Source organism: Ochotona curzoniae, unplaced genomic scaffold (assembly GCF_017591425.1).
Source record: "Ochotona curzoniae isolate NIBS_2020 unplaced genomic scaffold, NIBS_Ocur_1.0 scaffold_4506, whole genome shotgun sequence".
NCBI lineage: Eukaryota > Metazoa > Chordata > Mammalia > Lagomorpha > Ochotonidae > Ochotona > Ochotona curzoniae.
The window spans coordinates 80685401-80707483 of NW_024467119.1; the positions used below are offsets into that span (position 1 = coordinate 80685401).

The 22083-nt window shown below is 42.5% G+C and overlaps 1 pseudogene; it reads left to right on the forward strand.

Moving 5' to 3' along the window:
* Positions 1-5106: 5106 nt before the first annotated feature.
* Positions 5107-5543, forward strand: LOC121147331 (annotated as a pseudogene).
* Positions 5544-22083: the final 16540 nt, after the last annotated feature.

Genomic DNA, 22083 nt, shown 5'->3' on the forward strand with positions numbered 1-22083 from the left:
CTAGTCCATCCTACATCTACCCTAGTTCTCACAAGCACCAGATGGTGCTGGAGTTTAGCCCAGATCAGTGTGTCCAACCCCTGTTCATACTGCCAAGGAAGACTGCAGCCATATCCAGACCAGAACGCAGCCCCAACTACAGCCCCCACACTCACCAGTGGGAACCTCAACTCAGCAAGGTTGTATTTTCATAGCTGCCCAACTAGGCCTATTCCCAGCCATAGATTACACACATGCCAGTGGTTGCTCTGACCCGGTTGCTATAGCCCCTCACCTGATTTGGCCTTTGCCTTCAGTGCTGTTGCCTAGCATCCCTGGCTCATGCAGACCAGTTGGTGTAAGAGCCTAGTTCGGCATGACCTGTGCTCCTTCTTGACTTCTGTTCTTCCTTGTGAGCTAAGGTTTTCTCAGCCCTGCCTAGTCTACCGCCTTCCAGTTGCAGCCCAGCCTACCCTGCATCCTGTTTTAGGATGCACATTCAGGTGCTGCCTTGTCCTGCCAAGACTGTTGTCATCTCTTTTACCTGTGAGTGATGTCAGGTTCCATGATCACACTTAGCTCAGCCCATCACCACCCCAACTCTTGAGCTAACCAGCTGACTTGTATTTCCACAGGGTTTAGCCCACAGAATCTACCCCCTGACCTGGTTCTCTCATGTGTCTTGACCCTGTGAAGTGTTACCCATCCCCTCTTCCACCACTTAGTCAGGTACTGGTACCTAGCCCTGCCAGACAGGCCCCCAACCATAGCTTTAGTGTGGACTGGTGTGTGGCACTAAGTGATGCTATACACTAATAGCCCATTTCTGGATTCCCGTGTAGGCTGGTGAATCAGTCTGGGCCAAACAGATCTTAGGGACTCTCCCCTCCAAACCACCAGGTCTCAGTCGTCTCACTTGCCAGCAAGTTCTGTGACCCATCGCTTGAATCACGCAGGATTCATCCCTTCCCTACTCCCACAATGGCCTTATTGATGGGTGCTCACAGCAACAATTTCATGCCCTTAAAACCCTAGAGCATGCCACCTTGAGGCCAGCAGGCAGAGCCTGGTGCCAAACAGGCACATTGGCAGCCCAAAGCTTAAGACTCAGTCACTGCTTGGCAGCAGTGACCTTGACCTGAATCCCCAGCATTGGGTTTAGGACTGGCTTGGGCACCCCGTCAGCTGCCACACTGGCAAAGGGATCCTTTTGCCCCAGCCCGATGGCCAAACATTGCCCTGGCTCCACTTCCTGCAAAATGGAGGAAGCAGCTTCTTTGAGCAGTCAAATTCCACGAGGAAAATGATGTCAAGGAAAAGCATTAGGGCATGTTGCTTTCCAAGGATGTGCAGCATGATGCTTTTCATCTCCCCTGGCACACACCTTCAGAGAGGGCCTACACGGCAGTAAATGACTTTAGTATCTAGCTTGGACTTGCTCGTGTGTTTGTCTTTTGAGAATGTACTGGTGGACTTTGTCTAGCATAAGAGTGAAAAAAAAAAGGTGTGCACATACTTGGGTAAATATATTATAACTTTTTTCCATTGGGGTTTACACCTATTATAGAAGCTAAAATAATTCTCCATCAAAAACAAAATAGAAAATCCTGCGCTTTTAGAGCTTGTAAGATGGGAATGACTGTCTCTGCTCAGGAGTCCACTCCCTAGGCTATGAGATTATCCCCAGGCTTGCTTCTAGAATCGCGAGGATTTCTGGCATTTTTGATGCTTAGAAAGGGCATGGCTTGTTTCCTGTTGGTTCCTTCATGTCACTCCCATCCCCATATACAGTCCTGATCTGAACTGGATCGCACTATTGTTGTATGGAAGGATGGTGTCCTCCCAGTCTCATGCTGAGCTTTTGTGCTCCTTGTGGTAGCTGTAAGAACTGGAGCCTTTTGGGGAAGTCATGAGAGGGTCCACCTCCATGAATGGGTTAGTGTCCTTACCTTACAGAATCTTTTGAACAAGCTTCTTCCCTTGTGTCATTTCATCTCTGCTCAGGTAAGGATGCGGCCTGGCCCTCACTAAATTCCAAGAGGCCTCCACAATGGGAAGGGGTCAATTTCTCTTCTTTAAAAATTAGTCTTCTGCTTGAAAAATACAAAAGGATAAAGACAGGCATATCTTGATTTTTACCCATGTTAGACCAGAGTTTTGGGGTTCTTCAAACCTAGTCTCTTCTGTTACCAATGCTCAGTGTAGCTTCCCATTTGCAATTTGCCCTGGTTTCTCAAACTCCATTGCTAACCCATGCCTGAAGACTCTCTTGGGGCGTTCATCCTTCTCTGGGGTTCTGATTTGTCTTGTTGCATCTTCCGTACTTTCGTTTATTTCTGGAAACATCTCCTACCTTCAGCCTCCCCACAAAACTTTATCTCAAGGGCAAGTCCTGAAAATGGACAGATATTCCTTACTGAGCCCATTCCCAGCCTTCCAAATACTGGAGTCAATATCCCTTTAAAAATGCAGCAACTTGCTATTGCATTTTCTATTTATGCTTCTAATAACCTAACACTTGCATTTTAATATAGGCATCCAAACACTTGGCTATTGTACGTGCTGTCTGTTGTAGGTCCCTCATATTTCTGAAGCAGTGATGACTATACACACAAACACACTTACACACCACTTCTGTGCCTTCATACTTAAGTGTACGTGCATGTTTGTGCTAGGCCATCATTCTGTTTAGACCTCTGCATTTGGTGTTTTTCAATTCTTAACGTGTTTTAGCTAGGAAACTCACATGTATGTTCTATGCCCTTCTCAGTTGTTGGCAAATCATTTCCTACTTAACCAGTTTTTTTTTTTTAAACTGAGCAAAGACTAAGCACTCATTTTGCATTTGCATAACTTCATCAGTTCTTTCATGTAAGGAACCAAAAAAATAAATAAAAAATAAATAAAAAATAAAAAGGAAAAAAGAAAAATAGGAAAATTCTATCTGTGCTACCCAGTGTTTCCTATAAGATGTTCTAGGAGGCCACATCAATTTTATCATTATTTCCAAATTCCTTATGAAAGGTCAAGCCATAAAGGAGTTAGCTCCCCAGCTAACTGGGTCAAAGCTATGTATAGAATAAGCAGAATCTTCTTACAGACTTCAGTTGAATTAAAATCAACAGTTAACAGCTATGCTTTGAGTAATCAGTGAGTCTCTATAACTGGTGCTTGTTATGACCTCTTAAGATCAGTTTGTCTTCACTGTGGGAACGGTAAGTTTCTTAGTTTGGATGCCTAAGCCTATGTTTAAGCTGGGAAAACATGATGAGGGAGACAAGAGAGAAATAATTGCAAAAACATGATGCTTTATGCTTCCGTTGCCATCTTTTCTCACTCCAAAATAATACAGTGGAATTTCTAGTCACATAGGGATTCTTTAGCAATAAACCATAAGATGATACACAACAAAAAGTGATTTCCTCTGGGGAAAGCTGCTTTTTTTTCTCTGTATCACTAGGATTATAAAACATTTGTTTCTACCCTCTCTTACCTTATTATGAAATAGAAGTTCCCGGTGAGTTTGTTCAAGTTACCTTACTTAACGGAGACATTGGCATCTCATCCGGGGATCTCTAGCGTTGATACCTGCCGGTTGTGGCAAGGCAGGGCTGTTAAACCCACTCTCCCCCCACCTCATTGGCTTGCCTGGCAGTCATCACTGCCACATACCAATGTACTGAGGGTCACATTTTCCATTAGCAACATTTCAGTCTTTGGCAGTTGTGCCGGCTGGCCCAGAGTTGTCTGTCGTATGGTTCGTGTGTTACTCAGAGACCACTTGGAAAGCTTTATAATTCCCAGAGGCATTTAATTATTAAATGTTTAAACAAAAGACTTCAGTTACCTTTGTCTGGTAGATCCATTTATGAACTTGGTGCTGAATTACCTTGGGTTTCAGAATAGTGCAATAATTCTGTGACAAATGAAATATAGATGTGAAAATGACATGCCAGCTGTTCCTGCTGCTCCCCCTTTCTGTAGGAAGAGCTCTGTAGGGTAAGATTCAATTTCCATGTATGGCTCTTCTCTTCCCCATTGTTGTACCCACTGACCTGTATGCTTGCAAATGCACTGACGACCTTAAAATGCCTTGTTTGTAACTTGATTATCTCTCAGATTTTCCCCTATAAATGTTTTGCTTGGTTTTTAGTTTTCAATAATGGAAATGGTTGGAAAATGTCCAAACACTTGCTTTCCTTGCTTTGTTTTGTCACTTAAATGTTACAGGGATAAGTACTTCCTGTAAAGAAAAAGAACTTTTTAGAAGGTTTGGTGAAAACAAGCATGGAGTGGCAGTAATTGAAATTCCCTAACCACGCCTGGGAGCAGGAGCCCGTTATCTCTGGCGTTGTTGTATTGTGGTGCTCTGCAGAAACAGTCCCTGAAGGAGTTCGCCTAAGCTGACACTGGTGGCAGTTTTGAGGGCCCAACAATGGTACATGAGTCTTTCATGTCCTGTGGGAATGAGCAATGTGCCTTTACAACCTGGCTGGGGATTTATTTCTCTGGGGAGTATCTAAGGACTTGAGGAAATAGCATTTATTAATATCAGATACGGGCTCTTCCTCTAGATTGGTACTTAATTACTGAAATCAGTCCCTGAGCCATCTGGGAAGCGATCATCAAGGGACTGAGTTCAAGTTCTTCATATGGCAATGGAAGGTTTCTGCTGGCTTCTCATTATCTCCCCCAAGTCCATGCAAGAGTTGTGCTTTCATTTACTGTCCACAGCAAATATACCTTCTGTTACGATAAGTCTGTTTGGCTCCGTCGAAGCCATGATGAGCTTGGAGCCCAGTGGCAGTGGTCACAGGCATTGGGGTCATGGCGATGGAGCCATGGGATGGATTACCGTCTTTCTCATATCAATCCGCACCCGAGCCGACTGGGATATGGAAAGAGCGGTTGTTTTTGAAGCCTTTCCACCCCTCCTACTCTGTTTTTTCTTGCGTTCCTCTTTAAGTTGAAGCAGCTTGAGCTCTTTGCTTTACTTGACTGCCCCGTTAGTGTCCCTACCAGTGACCCAAAATAAACCCCTTGCTAACAGAAACAGAAATGTATTAAAACATCAAATAGGGCGGGTCTTCCGGCGGAAGCACTGGCGCAGTGGGTCACGGTGGGTGCGTGAGCGTGGACATGGCCTGCGCCGCCGTGCGGTCCCCGGCCGACCAGGACAGCTTCATCTGCATCTACCCGGCCTACCTGAACAACAAGACCATCGCCGAGGGCCGGCGCATCCCCCTCAGTAAGGCTGTTGAGAACCCACGGCCACCGAGATTCAGGATGTCTGCTCAGCAGTGGGGCTGAACGTGGTTCTTGAGAAGAATAAAATGTATTCTCTAGAGTAGAACCGTGACGTCCAGTACCGCGACCAAGTCCGGGTGCAGCTGAAGCAGGAGGTCGGCAGCCTCTGCCTGGGGAAGCTCCCCTCACGTAAGTCGGTAATGTTGTATGCAGCAGAGATGATACTCAAACTGCAAACAAAGACACAGAAGGCAGGAGGTGGTGACCCCAGCGTCCAACAAGGAGATGGAGGCAAAAAGGGCAGAGGAAAGAAGTGACAGAGCTGAGGCTCGAGGCCCGTGGATGGACGCCACTGCTGCGTCACTTCCGGGCCTGGGCATCCCTGCTGCATCCTCATCCTCACTCGAGTGCAGTGGATGCACGCCACGCATCTGTGTCTAGTTTTATGCAGGATGCAAGAAAGAATTTGTCCCTCAAGCAAGATTTTTTGTGGAAAAAAGGAGCATTTTTAAATGGACTGTAAGGTGAGTTACTTGAAACCCTGTGTTCCTTTGTCCTCTACATAGGCATATGTTTCAGACAGGTTTAGAAAGATTTGAAAGACACATTTTGTTCAACTCTAAAGTTAATAAAAGTATCAAGTGCCGGAGTCCAGCTCCAGCTGAGTTCGGAACTCGAGAAGGGTGCGAAGGGTGCGTAGATGAGGCGCAAAGAAAGAAAGAGAAAGAAAGAGACGGACCACTAGTAACTCTTCATCATCATAATGGACTACGCACAAAAGCTGTCCGCTTTATTTATACAAAAATCAGTCCAAACTCTGGCTCAGAACTTTTTACGTCATGGTCAAGTGGGTGTTTCCAAAGATAACTCTGCCATTTGTTTCACCTAAGGCTAGGATGTTAACCACCTGGTGCCTGGCTAGGAAAAGGTTTTCAATAGATGATGCATATCAGTCAGTAGCACATTCCTACCACAATTACTTTAGCATAGGATCAAAAGGGGAGTTAGCACCCTTGATTAGCATATTGCCACAGGACGCAGCCCTAACAGCAATAATAGCTCTTTGGCTAAAAACGGCACCAGCAACATTAGCTTCTAAGTTCCTATTGATATTTAAACAGTAACTCCGAGAGGCAGACAATGCCTAAATAGATTACAGAATACTCAGCGGGTTTGTCCGGTGTCCATGCAAAGGGAGGCAGAGCTGCATTCAGGTGTTGTAGAGACATCCACCGGGCCTTGCCACACAGCGGGAAGTTCCTTGTGACCTTGCCTGCGAAGGAACTATACTCTTCACACCTTCCTGTCTTCCACACCCATCACACGGACCCCAGCAATCAAGTGACAAAAAAAAATCAAATGAAAAAGCTTTAAAAAGCTCAGAAAATATCAAGGGAACTATCAAGCGCATTTAGTGCATTATTAAGAATTAAATTTAGACAGAATACACCAAATAGAACCCGTGTGATGGCTGTTCGTATCACTGAGGTGCCAGCCAGAAGGCTGTGGCACAGTCTGAGGTCAAAGGGAGCAGGCTGTTCTCATGTGTTGTGACTTCAGTCTAGAAGGTCAGCGCATGGCTCTTGGGCAGTGCCGCCATCTTGCCTAATCTAGCAGCCAGTGAACAACATTTGTTTAAAAGTGTTGTCAAGTATGTCTTTAGATTCAAAGTTGCATGCATTTACCGTAAGCAAAAGTGCTCTATGTTGCCAGCTGGGAAAAAGAGTCTTTGTAATTATCTGCTGGCTTGGTTTCTTTTTCTCCTTCCCCTTAAAAATAAATAAATAAAGATTTATTTATATTTTTGTCGGAAAGTCAGATATATAGAAGGTAGAGAGAGAGGAAGATATTCCATCTGCTGATTCACTCCCCAAATGGTCACAATGGTTGGAGCTGTGCTGATCCAAAGCTAGGAGCCAGGAGCCTCTTCCAGGTCTCCCATGTGGGTGTAGCATCCCAAGTTCTGGGCTGTCCTCTACTGCTTTCCCAGGCCACAGGCAGGGAGCTGGGTGGGAAATGAAGCAGTCAGGACATGAACCAGTCCCCATAAAGGATCCCAGCTCGAACAAGGCAAAGACTTTAGCTGCTAGGCTACTGTCCTTCCCTTTTTAAAGATATATTTGAAAGGCATAGATTTGTTTGAAAGACATTTGTTTCAAAGGCAGAGTTTTATACACACAGACACACACAGATCTTCTATTTACCTAGTTCATTCCCTGGGTGGCCACAGTGGCCAAGGCTAGAGGAGGCCAAAGCCAGGAGCCAGGAACTCATCCAAGCCTCCCACCTGAGTAGCAGTGGTCTAGGCACTTGTGCCATCTTCCATTGTCAGACCATTAGCAAGGAGCTGTATTGCAAGTGAAGCAGCAGAGACACAAACTGAATACTGGCATCTCGGGCCGTTTAACCTGAGACATGATGGTGCTGGCTGCTAGTTCATTTACTTTCTTGGTTATTTACTAAAGACAACACAACATTCTCTAACAGATTATCCTGTCCATTAACATCCACAATAAGGACATCTTTTCTTCCCCAAGACTATACATTCTTTTCCAAGGAGTGACAGATTGGGACGTGGTGTCCTTCCTGCCACCCCACATGTGAGAACTCTTAGCTTTTTCCACGGACCCAAGGCACTGGACACAGCGAGTGAGCCGTACAAGAGGCCTTTATGTCAGCGAGGAAGGTAGTGTGGGATAGGCAGAAAGTGAAAGCAGGACAGAGACAGACAAAGAGCAGAGCAGAGGACTAGAAGAGCAAAGAGACACAACAGCAGGAGGAAAAGAGACAGAAGAGCAGAGACAGAGAGCACAAGGAGAGAGAACAAAGGGAACACCCATCTTTATAGCCTCAGGGTGGGGATGGGAAGTGCAATGCCAGGGTTTGGCAGATGCAGCTGGAAGTGAACACCAGGAATATATGCCTCAAGGAATGTTTTGAACCTCAAGATCAACTAAGCTTAATTAGGCAAGTGGGCCTTTAAAGGGGTTGAGATCTAGGAGATTTACGGTAGTGCCAGGTAACCAGCTATTCAAGGGAACAGACCTAGGGGATTTAAGGGAGTACTAGCTCAGCGGGCATTCAAGGTGGCACTGAGTGCTGGATGCTGGGGTCAATCTCAGGGCTTCTGTTTAAGTCACTCTTTATAAAGGTATCTTCCATGTGTTTTCTAAATAACCTTGACTCAGGCTGAGACTTCCAGAGTCCTTTTGTGGAAAAGCTCTGTTCATGCAAATACAGGATCATACCTCAGAAAGACAGCCTCAAGAGGACATTTCCCTGAGTACCATGAATGGTGGAAAGATTCAAATTCTGTTTGCAACTTTTGCCTTCTGGGAAAAGATTGAGCTTTTTTTTTTTTTGGAAAGAAATTAATTGGTTTTATTTTCAATTCTAGAATAGGGCAACATTTTATTTTATAAAATAGAATGAATATTCTCCTCTTATATTTTAAGTAGCCTTACACATAATTTAGTTATTCTCTCTCTAATGCAATAGGTCTGTAAAGACTGGAATGAAAATACATAATCCAGTAACACTTGGGTTTTAGAGGCTTTCACTTCTTAACATTCTGCTTCATGAAAGGAGCAAATTGCATAAATCCTTATAGAACAATCTGGCTCAATAGACTCTTATTTTACTTATTATTATTATTATTATTATTATTATCATTTTATGATACAGTTCTATAGGCTCTAGGATTTCCCTTAGCCCCTCGTCAATTCCCTCCCCCTCTCAGTGAATTCCCCTATGTCATTACTATAGTATAATTCTTCATAAACAGTCATATGTCCATCATTGCACGCATGGACAATGGCAGAGAGTCCAGCATCCTATTGTCAAGATATAACAAATAGTTTCACTGGGAGTCCATCTTCAGTCTGCAGATAGAGATGCATACTGCATTGTATCCTCACTGCTGGATATGTTAGTCTCCATTACACAGTTACTATACATCCCTTTAAATGAAAAGCCACAATACAAAATCAACAACAGGAAGAAAAAATAGAAACTTACAATGTCATGAAGTTAAATAACATGCTACTAGATATGATAGTCTCTATTAAACAACTACTATACATCTCCTTAAATAAAAAGCCACAAAACAAATCACCAACAGGAAGAAAAAAGAAATGAACAACACCGTGAAGTTAATAATGTGCTACTGAATGACTAATGTGTTGCTGAACAAATGAAAAAGAAAGTCAAGAACTTTCTTGACGAAAATAATGCTATTGTATGATCTATGAGCCAGTAAAAAAATTATTCAGAAGTGTTTTGAAGAGATGAAACTAACAACAAAAACAAACAAAAAAAAACCAAAATCCATGAGATATAGTTTCCGCTGATCTTTGTTGGTGAGATATGACGCCTGTAGGCAGCAAATAGATGGGTTTTATTTTTAATCCAGTCTACTAATCTATCTAAACCATCAAGATTGAGTGTTAATGAAAGCACTTGCAGGCCAGGTGAGGATGGAGAGATCTTCCATGTTGAGAGGCATCGGTCAGTGTGGCTTGCAACCATTTGTGACCTCTTTCTGTAATGAAAATCAGAAACAAACCCAGTGTGCCTTTGGGTGAGTGGCTGCAGCTGATCATTTAGGTACAGGGTGAAAGACAACAGGGTCACGTGATGTTGTGGAAACAAATAGAGTGGGAAATCCTCACTTTGAGTGGGTGCTCAGCCAGGTATTGGTTACTTTGGGTAAAAGCAACTTAGTAATTTTTAAGTGGTTCCATCAGCTGGTAAAATGTTCACTGTCCTGCAATGGTGGACTTGCTGTATGGAGCTGATAATAGCACGCATGGGCTACTGACTGATGCTCAACTGCCAAAGTTTATTAACAGAATCAGACTTTTAAAAGTAGGTTGTCATGCAAGCATCCAGGGAGTGGGGCTGGAGCCATTTACATTTCAGCAGCAAGGGACAGTGCCCCAACACACAACTTGTTCCTCTAGCAGGTCCTTTATCTAGTATCCTGGGCCTTTCAGAGGAGATTCAACTGGCTCTGTCTCACACAATTGCAAAGGTTCTGAATGTCCTTCTGCAGTGAAAACTTTTTTAAAAAGTTATTCCATCTATTTCAGAATGAGATGGAGATATGTATAAGAGAAGCAGAGATGGAGAGAGCTCCCACCTGTTGCTTTGCTCCCACTAGGTGAGGAATAACTGAGGCTGGGCTGGGGCTGGAGCCAGGAATGAAGTCCATGTGTCCCACACAGGTGGCAGGAACACCATCACTTGAGCCATTATCGCTACCTCTTGGGGTCTGCATAGGCAAAAAGCTGGAGTTGGGAGCCAGAGCCAGGAACTGAAGCCAGGCACTCCAATGCAGGTGTGACACCTTAAGTGTTAGTGTAAAGGCCCTCTCCTCTCAAACTTAGTGACTTCTGAATGGCTCCACACACTCTAAAGTTGTTGAGGTCCCAATGAGCTTTCTTTATCTGTTATATAGAAAATTTGTCCATTGAAGTTTGTATTATTTATTTAAAATAATAATGTACAATCATTTCAAGTTAGAAAATATTTTTATGAAAATTAGGTTATTTTCTGGAACATGATGGAAGTTTAGTGGAAATGGTAATATTGTTTTGCAGTTTTGAAAATGATCTTCTATGTGGGCCTGATGCCCAGCTTCTTATTTTTTTAAGATTTATCTATTTTTATTAGAAAGGCAGATATACAGAAGAGGAGAGACAAAGAGCAAGATTTTCCATCTGATGATTTACTCCCCATGTGACTGCAAAGGGCAGTACTCACCAATCCGGAGTCAGGAGCCAGAAGCTCTTCTAGGCCTCCCACGTGGGTGCACAGTCCCAAGGCTTTGGGCCGTCCTCAACTGCTTTCCCAGGCCACAAGCAGGAAGCTGGATGGGAAGCAGGGCCACTGGCATTAAAACTGGTGCCCATATGGGATCCAGATGCATGTAAAGTGAGGACTTTAACCACTACGCTCTCGTGCCAGGCCCTGATGTCCAGCTTCTTACAATTGCTTCTGCAGCTCTTATCTGCTGCAGGATTACTAGGAAGGTACTTCACAACATTCGTGGAAAATGGAACTAAATAGTTTTAGTGCCAAAATGGAAATCCATAATATTTTTGTTCATATGCATCGTCCAGCAGCCTTCTTGAACATTCCTCATATACCTGGGTTTCTAAAATTTTGCATAACAAAATAAATTTGCCTTTAATTCCACTGCCCATGAACTTCTTAAGGTAATGTCATGTTATGTAAGCCTTAAAAAAAAATCCCCTGTATTTGTACAACAGTAAGTGAATAACAGAAATCATGATAAAGTCTTATGACAACAATTTGGACTGTGCAGATTTCCAAAAAATGGACCTTGGAAATGGGAACATCTATAGTTTCTGTCCCAACGCAGTAACACTGCCCTTTTCCTTCTGTGCATGTAAGATTTTCCCTATATCTGTATTAATTGTGTACCTATTCCTTCATTTTTAAAAAAATCTTCATCATATTGGCGAAAGGGCTGTATCCCAAACTCTTAAACTCCCCCAACTCCTCACTTCCACCCTCCTGAGATGTTCTTGAAACCTTCCCAGGCCACTCCTGGCTGCCCTGGACTTCAATAATCACAGTCTCTCCCACCATCCCCATCCCTCTCCTCTTAAGACAGTGAGTCCCCTTTAAACAAGCACACCTCAGAAGCTGTTTATGTCCCCATACACTGGGGCACTTGGCCTGTGATGAAGGGGGAAACAGATGAGTTTGGACTGAATCTCCCTTCTGTGACTTCTATGGGCACATTAATGAATACCTCAGGCTCCCTTATTCCTTGTTTGCAAAATGAAGTGGGGTGAGAATTGTGGTGGGATGAGAGTTAAATATAATGGTATATACAATTCTTGTGAGAACCATGAAACCCTTTACAATGATAATCATTGTCATTAAGTAGGAGAATTGTAATTATCCATAAGCCTGGCCAAGTAGGCAATACAGAGAGGAACTTGAGAAGGAAGCTTTCCACTGTTCATTTGTGTATGGGGGAATTTCCACTAGATCTATGGTTCTTTCTGGTTTTGGAGTCCTTACATATTTTGTTTTATTTTGGGGGGAATGGGAAGCCCTTGTAATCCTTTTTTTGAAGCGAAAAGACCTATGTTTATGTGGGTTTCATCTACTAATTGTCACATTATTAAGATTTTTCCTTTCTTCATTTAAAAAGTAATATATAATCGGGGCCCAGCGGCATGGCCTAGCGGCTAAAGTCCTCGCCTTGAGCGCCCTGGGATCCCATATGGGCACCGATTCTAATCCCGGCAGCTCCACTTCCCATCCAGCTTCTTGCTTGTGGCCTGGGAAAGCAGTCGAGGACGGCCCAAAGCTTTGGGACCCTGCACCCTTGTGGGAGACCCGGAGGAAGTTCCAGGTTCCTGGCTTTGGATTGGCATAGCATGGGCCCGTTGCGTGCACTTGAGGAGTGAATCATTGGACGGAAGATCTTCCTCTTTGTCTCTCCTCCTCTCTGTATATCTGACTTTCCAATAAATAAATAAATCTTTTAAAAAAAAGTAATATATAATTTCCATACAGGAAACTTTACCTTAGGTTTGATATTTAGACATTCATGACCAGTCACTGAATTAGTTTTGGTATGGAATACAAACACAGGTAGAAGTGCCTTCATATTTTTTACATATCAAATATTGATCCAGTATCATTTGTTGAAAATAATATTTTACCACTGAATTGTAGTTGCACTTTGTCGAAAATCCACTTATATATGAGTAGATCTGTTTCTGGATGCTCATCTCTGTTGCATCAATCTATATGCCCATCTTCCTCAGCGCTACACAATCCCTTGTTTTTGTTTTTTGTTTTCTTTGAAAAGCAGAGTCACAGAGAGGAGAAACAGGGATCTTCCATCCCCTTGCTTACTTCCCAAATGGCTGAGTCAGGTCAAAGCCAGGAGCCAGGAACTTTGTTAGTTCTGCCATATGGTGGTTATGAGATTAAGTACTGTGACATCTCCTGCTTTGCCCTGAACATTAGCAGCAAGCTGGATTGGAAGTGAAGCAGCTGGAACTCCAACTGGCTCTCACACAGGATTCCAGCAGGGCAGGTGGTACTTTAACCCAATATGCTACAGCATTCATTACCGTACTGTCTTATTATAACATTATATAGTAAGTCACAAATCAAGTGGAGTGAACTATTCTTCTATAACTTATTTTTTGTCAGTCTAGTTCGTTTGATTAATTAGATACATTTTCCACCATTTTACTAATTACTACCAAAGAAAAAAAATTCTGGGGTTTTGGTGGAAATTGCATTGGATCTATCGGCAGTTTGTGGAGAATTGACATCTTGCATATTTAATCTTCCAATTCGTGGCTGTTGTATATTTTCCTTTTAGGTATTCACTAATATTTTCATCATTGTTTTTTAAACTTTAAAAATATCAATCTTGTATGCACTTTGTTAGGTTTATGTGCAAGCATTTCATGAGTTTAATTCTAATATAAATGGGATTTTTTTTACAGGTTCCACTTGGTAATTGATAGCATATAAGATTGTGCTTGAGTTCTGTGTACAGATGTATCTTTAATTTTACTTAACTAATGTATTAGGATTTGGTTTGTCTTTGAAATTTCTTTGTCATTTCTATGTAGATTTGATGACAGTGTAGAGAGTTTTAGTTCTTCCTTTCCTATCAATATATATTTTCATTATTTTTCTTGCTTTATTGTGCTAAATGTGACCTAAAAGTTTGATACTGAGTAAGGAAAGAGAGGACATCCTTGTATTGTTCTCAGTTTTAGGGAAAAAGCATTTACTATTTCTCTATTAAATACATTATCCCTGTTCTTTGTCCCTTTCGGGTTGGGAAAGTTTCCTCATATCCCTCAGTTGCTAAAAGTTTCTGAGAATAGACATAAACTTTTGCTTAGTGGATTTTTGACATCTGTTGAAGTAATCTTGCAGTTTTCCTACTCTACAGCATAATGAATTACACTTAACTGGTTTTCAGCCTTGACTTCCCAGGATGAACCCAACTGGCTTAGCCAGCATTATCCTGTCTATATAGTATTTACTTCAGCTTACTATCATTTATTACAAATTTTTGTTTTTAACTATATGGTGAAAACCAGTCTGTAGCTTTTTTTTCATGTACTATCTTCTAATTTTGGTATCAAGTAAAGCTGATTCTGGAGTTCTTTTGGGAGAAGGTTTTTATTTATTTTGAGATAAATTTAATCTATCTGAAAATCAGAGAGAGACAGACAGACAAACAGAAGTAGGGGATCAGGATGTAGACACAGGGAGAGCACTTCATCCTGTAGTTTACACCCCAGAGGGCTAGGGCTGAGCCAGCCAGAGGCCATTCATTCAGATCTCCCACATGGGCGGCAAAGGCCCATGTACTCGGATCATCTTTCCGTGCTTTTCCTAGGCCATTGGCAGGAGTTGCATTGGAAGTAGAACAGGAGAACATAAACTGATGCTCATAAGTTATACTGTCATCACAGCCTGGGACTATATCTGCTAAGCCACAAAAGCAGCCCCTGGGGTAAATTTTCAAAAACAAATTCAATTATTTAATACATACAGGGCTAATCAGTTTATCTCTTTCCATTAGTGAGTTTTAATAGCTTGTTTGTGCTATAGGTTGAATGATTTGCCTCCCCCTTCCACCATTTATTTATATGTGGAAATTCACATTAAGTGAATTCATTTGGAAGTAGTCATTGCATATATAATCAGTTAAAAGAAGATCAGTAACAGGGTTGGCCCTTATTCCATCATGACTGCTGTTTTTATATGGGTGCCACATGAAGAAAAGAAACCCACGGGGAGGGAATTCTTAATAAGGACCAAGGAGACCACAAAATGAAGGTGAAGATAGAGATAGGAATCTGTCCAAGAGATGTAAACTATGTCAGTGAACCACCAGAAGGCAGCAGAAAGTCATGGAAAGATTTTATTTCACAGTCCTCAGAAAAAATCAACCCTGCCAATACCTGAGGTATAGAATTCTAAATTTCAGAATCTGGAGACCAAAGTTTCCCTTAGCAGTCACTGTGTTTGTGGTACTTTTATCACCGTGGTTGCAAGGTCTTTGAGGAAATTTATCCATCGCATCTATGTTGCTGAGTGTGGTAGGAAAAGTTACTCAGGAGATTCTTACACTTGCAATAACTGTGGGTTCTGTAATGACATTCTTTCTCCAGTTGCTAATACAGGAATTTTGGGTTTCGTTTTCTTTCCTAGTCAGTCTTGCTAGGGATTTAACAACTTAGTAACGTATTTGAAGAATGAACAGAAGATTTTGTTTTCTTGTTTTCAAATTCATTGCACGTTCACCTGAATTATTGTCTTTAGTTTTTCAAAGTCTAATATTTCTCTCCTATGAGCTTTCTTAGTTCTATACATTTGTCTCATCACTAAGTTAGATCATTTATTATGTAGTATTTTCATTCTCATTTAATTTAAAATCACTTGGTTTTTTTAAATTTATTCTTTGATCAGTAGGTTACCAAAATGTATTTAGTTTCTATGTATTTGATACTTCTGCAGATTTTTAAAAACAAATTATCATTATTATTTTTGATGGAAAGCCAGGTTTATAGCGAGAAGGAGATAGAAAGATCTTGTATCCACAGGTTCATTTTCCAAATGGCTACAATGGCCAGAGCTGAGCCGATCCAAAGCCAGGAGCCAGAAGCTTCTTTCTGGTGTCCCATGCGAGTGCAGGGTCCGGAAGATTTGGGACATCCTCAACTGTTTTGCCAGGCCATAAACAGGGAGCTGGATGGGAAGTGGATTAACTGGCCCAAATGGGACAACAGCATTTGAAGGTGGAAGATTTGCTTGTTGAGCATGGTGCCAGCCCCCAAGTGCTTACTGTTATTGTTCTATAACAATTTTATTAATTTGGGTCTCAGGACGGGGCATCTCATACCTGGATCCCAGATGCCAGCCACCATGTACATGTGGTGAGCTGTCCCCGGGTGGCCAGTGCACCATTAGGTGCAAGGCTCTGCCTGCTGGCTGCCCGGCTGGGGAGCTCTAGGATTTGGGTTCTTTGAATCGCTGCTTAGGTAGCTCCAGGTGGAACCACTGTGCTTCTAGGATGTGAAGCAATTGTAAGATTCTCAATGACAGTAAGTTTTCTTTGGAAAAACTTGGAATCACTGAACAATGCTGACCACAAAATATAAGTCCATGCAAAAGCTATGGCTCGGGGCTTGTCCTGCAGAATCATATCCTGTTACCTGACATGATGATGGATCAGGAGATGAGTCACATTAAGCAGGGCCATTACATTAACTAGCACTAGAGAACCATAACCGGGGGTAGATTCTGTGAGGGATGTGTTGGTGAAAACTTGTGGAAATTCTAGCCCCACTGGTTATCTCAAGAGTTGGGGTGGTGATGGACTAAGCTAGGTATGACCAAAGAGCCTGCCATAAATCACAGGTAAAGCCTGCCATAAATCACAATCTGGACTGGTCAGGGCAGCAGCACCCAAATGTGCATCTTGAATAAGGTGTGGGGTGGGCCGGGCTACAACATTCACCAGCTCATACAAGGCCAAATGGAAGGTCAGGCTTCACGAGAACCTGGCCTAAACGCAATGGCATGTGTGAGAACTGGGTCAAAGAGTGGGTTAAGTGGAGGAACTTGGGAAACAGCCATGGGGTATCATAGCTACCCCTGGTGAACATGTGGTCCAGACCTGGGAGTCAGACAAGCTGGGAAAAGTAGATCCAAGACCTGGCGAATGCGTCACTTAGTAAAGGAACAGGGTGGACCAGGTAGGACTGAGCGAACCTTAGCCCACAAGCAAAACTAGAGACCAGGAGGGAGCACAGGTCATGCCGAGCTAGCTAGGCTGTTGCACCTGCTGGTCTGCATAAGCCAGGAATGTTAAGCTACAGTGTCTAAGGCAGAGGTTAGGACAGGTGAGGGACTGAGCCAAGCTGAGTCAGAGCACCCACTGGCATGCACGTGATCTATGGCTGGGAACAGGCCCGGTTGGGGAGCTAAAGGGACAACCCTAACCGGGTTGAGGTTCCTACCAAGGGACAAGTGGGACATGGAATGGGGGCTGCGTTCTGAACAGGAAATGGTTATAGTCTCCCTTGGCACAAGTGTGGACTGGGATGGATGCACTGACTGGGCCAGACCCCAACACCCTCTGGTGTACTGGAGGACCAGGGTAGATATGGGATGGACTAGACAAGGTCTCAACCCTTACTGAGCCATGTGTGAGCCATATGTGGGTATGGACGAGCTATGGCTGGGCTGAAACATCCAACAGCAAGGAGCAGTTTGGGTTGAAAGCCAGTCAGTAAAAGCCACTGTTCCAGCTAGACAGGAGGTGGACTGAGTAGGACTGGCTCATGGACCCACTGGTATGTGCAAAACCTGGCATTGGGGGAGATTCTGATGGAGGAGCCCGGGAAACTCCTCAGGCAGGACACAGACCCGGCAGGTAAGCTCAAGAAACAGGATAGGAAACAGCCCAGAACAGGCCTACATACATTTGGCATGGGTTTGGGGGAAGACCAAGCTGAATCTGTTCATGTCATCCACTGGCAAATCCAAGCACCACAACAGTGTGGGTGGAGCTAGGTTCGATTGCAACAAAAACTAGTGCACAATACGGAATGCCAAGGTGAGGTTGCCTGTACCGAATGTGACCACAGCACTCAACCAGCACATGTGTGAACCAGGAAGGGAGGGGGTGGAGCCGGCAGGGGAATAAGGGTTGGTTCCTTTGCTGGACAGCTACTCCCACTGGAGAGCATGAGCTGAGATGGGGGCAGACCAGACCAGACCAAGCAGGGCTACAACGCCTAGTGTGCCTCATGTGGACTAGATCAGGGAAAAGCCAGGCTGGGCTGATTATTCCTACTGTTTGCAAAGCATAAATTAGAGTGGGTGAGGGTGGGTGTGGGCTTAGCCACAGCATATCATAGCTGAGTAGGAAGCTGGCACTGGGGTCTAGCTCTGTCAAGTCAAACCACAGAACTACCTGGAGAGTGTATAATCTTGGAGTGGGAGAGACCTAGGAGGGTCTCTCTTTGGTTACCACTTCCACGGGAGGGCATAAAACCAGGACAGGGGCTGAGGTGGAATGGGGTGTGGGACAGAATGGACTACTGCTACAAATACTGGCAAACCAGGGTAGGGGGCGGGCGTGGTGGGGTTATTTTGGGTTGTTCCAACTAGGCTGCAGCTCCCACAGGTTTATGCGAGGGCCAAGTATGTGCTGGGCAGCACCAGGCTGGACTGCAACACCCATTGGTTCCAGTCGAAGTCGGATGTGAAAACAGAATCAACCCAGTGGTTGCAACCACCAGCTGATCAGGGCACTGGACTGTGCCAGGCCCTGTACTTGCTAGCGTATACAAGATTCTGGTTTGGGAACACCTCAGACAAAGTTTGTTTGGGGTTCTCCCCAGTTGAAATGCTGGACTCAGAACCCAAACCAAGAAAAGAGAGAAGACAGAACAGGTCAATCAACCATCTCAGCTATATATTGGCAGCATAATACTGGGCAAACAGAGCCTCTATGATGTCAATCAGTGGATTCTTCAAAGACCTCATCGTATTTGGAGTGGCAAGATTGGCAGCGATTCACAACTGCTGAATTATCAAAATCACTTGAGCAAGAACCTCGGAGCATACCCTACAACCGGGACCTGGGGAGGGTGGGAAATTAGGTGGGCCTTCTCCCTTAATAACCCCCTTAAACATGAAGGAAATAATATGGAAATAATAGTCTTACCCACTTTCCTATAGCCCTTGAACCTTTTTTCCCCAATTAACTATGTAAAGATTGTCAAAATTACAATGAATGTTTTATCTGATTTTGAATTTTTTAAATGTACTGAGACTTGTTTTGTCCTCATATATGATATACCTTGTCATGGGCTCTCTGCTTGCTATTAACAGTGTTTTTTGGGGGGGCTGTTTGAGTGTTTCAGAAGTGTTAACTAGAGCATCTTGCTTGCTACTGTTTTTAAGTTCTTTCTATAATTTCTGCTTTGGAACTTATTTTATCATATATCGTGAAAGGGTTATTTAAAATATATGTGTATAATTATGGCTTCTTCTAAGTGTCAGATCCTTGTTTTGTATATGAACATATTTCAAAAAGTTTTTGGAAACAAAATTAAGACTGTACATTTTCCACAAACTATCTGAAGACTTCCTCGTTATGAGATAACATAAACGTTTAGAATAATTATACTATGTGTAGTACTTCTCCCACATATAATGAAATGATCATTCTTATTAATATAGTGAATTTATTTCTGGTTTGTACTTTATGTTGGATTCTTTCAGATAGCACAGCATGACAGCTTGTTAATTTAATCTGAAGGAAATCCCTTTTTATTGTAGTGTTCATATTTAGTATTATCATTTTTATGGTTGTGTTTAAGTCTTCCTCTTACTATTATTTTCTGTTCTTTTTCTGTTTTTCTTGCTTTATCTGCATTCTCATAGGATAATCTTTTTTTATTCCCTTTTATCTGATTAGTTGGTTTATTTGCTGTCGTGTGCTGAATAACAGCCCTAACCCCAAGAACCCGTGAATGTGTAAGTTTATGTGGCAAGCAGGAATTTCATAATGTAACTAAGGAGTCTGGAGGGAGAGAAGTTAGCTCAGATCATCTGTGGAACCTCAGGGAGCTGCAGGGCTCCGAGAAGAGGGAGGATGGGGCCCTGAAGGAGTGGGTGAGCCAGCATTTGTTCGGGAATGAGGATGACTCCAAAAGGCAGAAAATGCCCAGAGACAGATTCTGCCCTACAGCCTCCAGGGGAAGGCAGCCCCCAGGCCCATTTGAGACTTTGGGCCCCCAGAAACAGAAAAATTGTGCTGCTAGAATTGCCAAATTTGTGTCAATTTGTCAGTGCTGCAATAGGAACAAATACATCAGCTGAATATTTTTTTGTTTGTTTCTTTCCAGTTGTTGGCTTCTGTGTCGATGGACTATAATAAGCTGAGACATACACTATATTCAGCTATATGATGTGAATTCATGCACACTAGAGGTATCTCGGGCTGTCTACTTCCATTGTCATTCTCCTAGGTTCGGTTGTGTGTTTGTGTATTTTAATTTTATGTTTCTTCCAATTCCTACCAAACATTGTTGTTAGTTGTACTGCAGCAGGATGTTGAAATTTAGGAAAAAGCTATGTGTTATGTTTATGCCCGCAGTGTCTCAGTGTGATTCATGTTTCTTGTGGTATTGTTCTCCCCATGCCTGGGGAACGTCATTGCCTTCACGATGGGCATTCTGAAGAGGAACATGTTCAGTTGTTTGCTTTCTGCGACGGCCTTCATAATTATTAAAAAAATTTTTTAAAGATTTTATTTGAAAGACATAAAGCATGTTTAAAAGAGTTTTTTCTCTGTATCAAATTTTAAGCTGAATTATTTTTGTTAGAAATATGCTACTATTCTTAGTACATACATATTATACTACTTCATTTCATGCTTAGTCATTTTTGATGAAATACAGTTTGTGCATTGTATATTTTATAGTATTTTTGAATTTTATCCTGAGTAAGTTTCTTAAAAATAGTTTGAGTCATTTGGGGTGCACTTTTCACCCTTGTAAAGTAGAACTAAAGGAGCTTTCAGTTTACAATAAATTTTGCCTCACTGCTGAGATAAACAGCCTTGTATGTTTTCTTCAAGCGCTGTATGTATTATGTGCATTTTTATTCTTGCACTGTGTCTCAGCCTTGCAGATACTCTGTGGATTGTTTAAGGAAGTTCCTTCTGGGTGTTGTTTACCATTGTTTGGTTCTCATGCATGCACTCATTAATACTATGATCATCCGAGGGCTGTCTGTATGTTCCTGATGCTCTAGTTTAGTGCCGCTGTCTTCCCTGGGCCCCATGCTTGTGAAGTGTGGATACCTGGGCCCTCCTAAACTCACAAGAGAGCAGCAGCAAATCAAAATGAGGCTGGGACATTCTGTGTGGTCAGACAGGAAGAAAATCTCAAGAACCTGTGAACCAAGAAGGAGAAACTTGGTGTCCAAAATGGAACACTTTGTGTAATAATAATAATGTATGTAATACAAAGAATAAGTGTCCTAAAACCCTTACTGATATAAATAAAGGACTGCAAATATGTGAGGGAGAAAGTACAATACTTAAGAGATATGTAATCAAACTGTAGAAGGAAGAGCAAAATCTAGAGAATCAACTATCACTCCAGTCAGTCCACCAAGGAGCAATAAAACTAGTAGGCAAAAGTTTTGGGGGACGTGATACAAAATATTGGTTGATTATAGAGAAAAAACAAGAAGTCATATTAATATGGAACAATCTGTACATATGCTGATATCGCATATCCCTATAAAGAAAGGTATTTCACAAAGCCTGGCATTCCTCACCCAAATCTATCAGTCAGATCCAATCACAAGAGATTGTCAGAGAAACTCAAATGGAGAGCCATTCTACAAAGCAGCTGATCAATATTATTTGAAATATTAAGGTCATGTTGGACAGAAATGACTGAATTACTGGAAAGCAGATGAGAATGAAGAGATATGACAACTAAATGCTGTGTGATATCCTGGGTTGCATCTTGAATCAGCATTGAAAAAAAATCTGAAATCACAACAAATTTCATAGTTGGACTGGTAGTGTAAGACTGGTGTTAATTTCTCAGTTTGGGTAAGCCACGGTTATATGAAGTAGTTACAGAACACTAGCTGAAGACTCACCAGCAACAGCTTGTGCTATCTTTGTTATTCTTCGTGTTTTAAATTATTTGTCTAGAGCACTTGCCAACAACTAAAGAAACAACTTAGAAAAATGGCATTGTTTCACTTTTTTAAAAATCTCTTAAGTGGCTTAAT